The following is a 6,000-nucleotide window of genomic DNA, read 5'->3' on the forward strand; positions in this document are numbered from 1 at the left end:
ATCCTGGGGTCAGCATTGGTGGGGCATGTGGGTGGTGGTCCCAGGACAGGTCATGGAGCATGGCTTTCCTGTGCCTTGCTAAGATAAGGGGCTTCTCCGAAAGACTCTGAGGCAATACAGGTAGAAATGAAAGTATAAGGGAATCAGTGGGAACACATTACACAGGGGATGAGCCTGCAGAGAGGGTAATTAAGCAGGATTGGCAACATAGGCAGGAGAAAAGCTGTTGAAGACTGCTAGGCGAGCTGGTAAAGGAGGGATCAACAGTCTGTTGGGTTTTGGCACAGCCAAGGTCCTGGGGCTGCAGACAGGTCTGCAGAAAGTGTCCCACAGTGGAGCAGAAGGGGCATTGCTGGGATCTGTCCAGCCCCTGGGGACATCTTCCCAAGACCCTCTAGGGCCTCTGACCTAAGTCTGGGCTTGTCCAGCTGCCTTCAGATACATCATGTGCTTTCCAGGGGCCCTTGTCACTGTTTCTGGGAACCAAGGTGGGGGCTGCCTCCAAGCACTTGTCCTGGGGACTCCTGGGCAGACCAGTGCCAGTGTGGCGAGGTACATCATCTTAGGCCAGTTCATCTGCCTGCCTACCCAGAGCCATCAGAAGTGCACCTAGGAAGCAGGCCTACGTGAATCTCAATCCCATCATCTGCAATATGGAGAGACAGCATCTGTCCCACAAAATCCTTGTGAGGATTAAGTGAGACATATGTTAATGCTTGGTGCTTAATAAACATGAGTTATTATTGCTAAAAAGTAAAATAATTCCAGCTGATTTTTATTGTACAAATATTTCTTTCAGTACTGTATAGATCTATTAAGAGGGCTACAATATCTTTAATATGATTTATCCTTAAAGGGGTCTCAACACTTAAAAAATAAAATCTGGGCAGCAAGTGGGACATTTCAGACTAGTATTTCTTCTGGTTCTTGAAATTGTTCCCACAGCAGAAGAGGAAGGCCTGTTCTTTAGTGGAATATCAGCCCTACATGTGCACACTCTGAGTTGTAGATTTCAAGGCATCTAACTCGTAAACTAGTGCTGTGAAGACCTTGGACTATTGAGAGACACACCCTGTTTGGGTTCCCGCTCTGCCTTTTTGGGGCTCTGACATTTTTGAGCAAATTGTTAAACCTCTAAAAATCTCAGTTTCATTTTTTTCTTGAATGAGTATTGATAAACTCCTAATATAATTTTTCTGGAAGTAAATGAGTAAACTCTTTAAAACATTTATAGAAGTACCTTCTATATGGTAACCCCCAATTAATGTCTGTTATCATTAATATTCAACACCCACAAAATAATGTTTGCTTGACTTTTGATTATACATATGTATACATAAAACAGCAGTACACAGAAGTTCTGAAAGAAAAACAAGGCTGGGCGCAGTGGCTCATGCCTGTAATCCCAGCACTTTGGGAGACCAAGGTGGGTGGATCATGAGGTAAGGAGTTTGAGACCAGCCTGACCAACATGGTGAAACCCCGTCTCTACTAAAAAATACAAAAATTAGCTGGGCGTGGTGGCGTGCACCTGTAATCCCAGCTACTCAGGAGGCTGAGGCAGGAGAATCACTCGAACTCAGGAGGCGGAGGTTACAGTGAGCTGATCTCGCCACTGCATTCCAGCTTGGGAGACACAGCAAGAGACTATGTCTCAAAAAAAAAGAAAAGAAAAGAAAAGAAAAGTAGCTGGGCGTGGTGGCTCACGTCTGTAATCCCAGCACTTTAGGAGGCCAAGGCGGGTGGATCACTTGAGGTCAGGAGTTCAAGAGTAGCCTGGCCAACAGGGTGAAACCCCAGCTCTACTAAAAAGAAAATACAAAAATTAGCCGGGTGCGGTGGCACATACCTGTAACCCCAACTATTGGGAAGGCTGAGGCAGGAGAATTGCTTGAACCTGGGAGGTGGCGGAGGTTGCAGTGAGCCAAGATAGCACCATTGAACTCCAGGCTGGGTGAAGAAGCAAGACTCGTCTCAACAACAACACAAAATAAATAAATAAATAAATGTAAAATTTATATAATATTTTTGGTGGAATAGAACTTTCTATTTATGGTTCCAATGCCAGAAACTATACAGAGAAAAATGATAGGTCATACTACGTACAAACTAAAACTTGGATGTTATAGAAAATAGTGAGTAAAATTTAAAAGCAAATCGCAATTGTGAATGTTTTCTTCCTATTTGGCAGATAAAGCACTATTAAACTTCATATAAAGACAAGTAAGTCCTTCAAACAGTAAGAGAATATGAACATTTCAATAGAAAAAGGGGATGAGCCTAGGAACAGGCACTTTTCTATAAAATTATTAATAAAAATGTTAAATTGTATTCAAAACAGATATTATTAAAATAAGGGCAAAACCACTCTTCTCATCAGACTGACAAACGTTGGAATAAATGATGATAACCAGAATTGGGAGATTTTAGGGAAAAGGTGCTTGCATGTTCTCCTGGGCAAAAGTAATTGATTCCACCTTTCTGAAAGACAGTGTGACGAGATGAATCAAAATCCATTTTAGAGAAGAAATCAACTTTGACTAAGAAATTCTAATCTAGGAATTTAAAAAGGGTACATTGGACATCATGGAAGTATTCTTTCAAGTTTTAACATCTCATCAAAATCATGCAGATACACATTCAAAAACTGTACGCTGTAAGCGCATATTAAAAATTCAGCAGTTCTCTGCTTCAACACTACATCCCCTTTCCCTTTTCTTGGAGGCAATTTGAAGTATTTTTCATTTTTATCCTTATATTGATATTTGTCTGTTTTACAACTTTAGTTACTCTCCATTAGACACATAACGTGGGAGGTGAGATCTGTTCTTCTTTCATGCCGCTCTCACACCCGTGCCTTTCCCCTGCCTCTTATCCTCCCAATATAGACAGATATAGTTACCAGTACAATTAGTCTTTAGAGTTTGTATTTCATGACTACGTAAATATGTTTCATAGCCTAGCCATGTGGTTTATTATGATTACATTTTCTTTTTGATACAGCTTTTTATTTCTATGAAGTTATTAATTGCCTTATTTAAAAAATTTGCTTCATATTTCATTTGCCATCATTAATTCCTTTCCAACTTCTACATCAAAAATGTAAATTTTGTGTCAACATATTCATACGTGTCAGTTCTTGACTTGGTTTTACTCCTCCCACACCTCCCCATGTTGTCTAATGCCTTCCTACCCCAATCAGGACAAATTTCCCTCCATGCTTTCAGCATAGCTGAAATATCCCTTCCTGAGCTATCCCTTTGCCATCTCCTTGAGAACTCCCATTGCTTCCATCCCGTGTTGAAAGTGCTTTCTCCTGATCCCATATCTAACTCTTTCTTTGTTGATTCCCTCCTTTTAGAACAGCGTTTGGCAAACTATAGCCCTTGAGCCAAATCCTGCCTGACATCTGATTTTGTAAATAAAGTTTTATTGGAATGTAGACATGCTTCTTCACTCTGTGTGCTCTGTGAAAGGCTGCATGCCACAGTGGCAGAGGTGAGTAGTTGCAACAGAGATCACACTGCTCACAAGCATGAGGTAATTAACAATCTTTCCCTTTACAGAAAAAGTTGGCTGAACCTAGAGAGCTAAGATAATAAAGAATGGAGAGGCAGCCTATATGTAGTGGTGTTTCTGAAGGAGTGGCCAGAAGAATGAAAACACAAGCAACAAATAAAGGCTGAATGGAAGGAAGATTTTTCTGAAATGAAGGATGATATATGTGAGGCTCTTACTAATTTGAGATGTACACTGTATCTTCCAGCACAGGCCATCTGAATAATAAACAATTCCCATTCAGTGGGTTCACAGAAAGTTTTCCCCTGATTCCTGGGAAGCTCACCACACAACCCGATGACTCTCCAGGGTAGAGGTCCTGTCCTCTGTGGGTTCCTCAGCATTTAAGGTGCATTGCTTTTATGGATCTGCACATCAATGCCTGCTTCCCCGGTTGTCATGGAAAGGGAAGAGTGCTGGAAAGTTGAGCACTGGTTCTTAAATGGTTCCTCTAGAAGTGAGGCTGCCACTTCCACTCATATTTTATTAGCCAAGCACATCATCAAGGAGCTGAAAAGCACGAGTCTTCTGTTTGTCCAGAGATAAAGGGGAAATGGATGTTGTTCTGCAATAGCAATACCTGCCACTTTTCCCCACAACAATTCTACCATATGCAGGATGGGAGAGAAAAAAATTATTTCCTTTAAGTCTCATTGGCTTCAGAGTTTTCTGCTGCAACACCAAACATCAGAAGGCAACAAATCAATTTCTACAGACAACAAGGGGCAGCATCACTAAATTAAGGCTTCTACAAAATTATCTTTCCTCATGAAGACAACCAGATGGTGTTATGCGTGATAGAAACTAATGTCCTTCCTGGAAAGAAGTAATTCGAATACTTACTTCAATCCATTGGTAGTTACATTTTTTTAAAGGGTGGACAAATGGTGGTAGTAAGTACTGAGACAAGCCCGAAGAGACGTAAGTTTAAGTCATTATTGTATCTGGTTTAAAAGGTGACCAAAAGTAGTGTCTTTATAAAATCACATTTTGTAATTACTTGTTGTTTGTTCATATATATGCAACTAGTTTTTGTATATGAATCTTATATCTCTTTCTAAATTAATAATCTCTCCTATTATTTCTAATAATATTCATGTATGATTTATATGTATTTAGTTGTAATATAAATTAACAAATTTATACCAATGTAATTAGCATAAATTTAAAACATAACATAAAATGTTATATATTTTAAAAAAACATATTTATATTTTAGTATGTCTACATATAAAATATATAACATGAACAAATACTGAAGAGTAAGAATGTCCATCAAGAAAGGTGAAAAAGTGTAAATTAAATGTAATCAGTAAATATGCTGCTGGAAAAATATTTGTAAAAGGAATACATCTATATATTTTTACGAATGAAAAACTAGTGAAAATTACAAAAATGAAATATATGAGAAAACCTATGAATTAATATAATTCTATAGTTACAAAACAATTGAAATATTAATTAGTTGGTGTATTTGTTTCCGAAGTTTACTGTAACAAATGATCACAAACTGGGTGCCATAGCAGAAATTTATGCTATCACAGCCTGAAGGCCAGAAGTCTGTGATCAAGGTGTTGGCAGGGCTGCCCAGTCCCCATGGTTCTAGAGGAGAATCCATGCCTTGTTTCTTCCAGCTTCTGAAAACTCAAGCATATAAGCTGAAAAACCACGGGAACAAAATGAGAGTTTCTTCATTCATTCTTACAATTCATTCAACAGATGCTTGTTGCGAGTCTGCCATTCCAGACACATGGAATAGACAGAGAGCACAGGCACGTTTTCTCCGCTCATGGAGCTTATATGCAGAGAGGAGTGTCTGGTAGGATGGGGAAGGCATAAAGGAGGCAGAAAGTTAATAAACAGGTAAAGAGATCCTAATAAACTTACAATAAAAGTAAACCCTATGCAGAAATAGAGTATTGTGATAGTCAATTTGAAGTTAAACATTTCAAATAAATGATAATCCATTATAACAAAAATAACCGTTTCAGATATAGAAATATTTGATAGAATTTACCAACAACGCCATCTTGGCCTCCAACTTCAGGAGAAATGTAGTCTTTAGTAACACAAAATGGCATAAATATTTAAGAAAAAACTAATATCACACTTGAACTCTAAGAAAACTAGGAACATATCTCAATTCATTTTGTAAGGCTCAAATTAGCCTGATACAAAAAGCAGAAACAGGAATTAGAAGAAAGAAAAATGATAGACCAATATCCCTTATGAACATCCTGAGCACAATATTAGTGTACTGAATTTAACAGTACAGAAAAAAGATAATATACCATGGTCAGATGGAGTTTATCCCAGGAACTCCAGGTTGGATTAACATTCGAACAATCAGTGTAATTCTTGATATTAAAAAGAAAGAAAAACCATATCACATCAAAAAATGTAGAAAAAGTTAGACTTATAAGCAAACTAGGAAAGTAAGAG

Source organism: Aotus nancymaae, unplaced genomic scaffold (assembly GCF_030222135.1).
Source record: "Aotus nancymaae isolate 86718 unplaced genomic scaffold, 86718_ANA_hifiasm-v0.15.2.pri h1tg000040l, whole genome shotgun sequence".
Lineage (NCBI taxonomy): Eukaryota > Metazoa > Chordata > Mammalia > Primates > Aotidae > Aotus > Aotus nancymaae.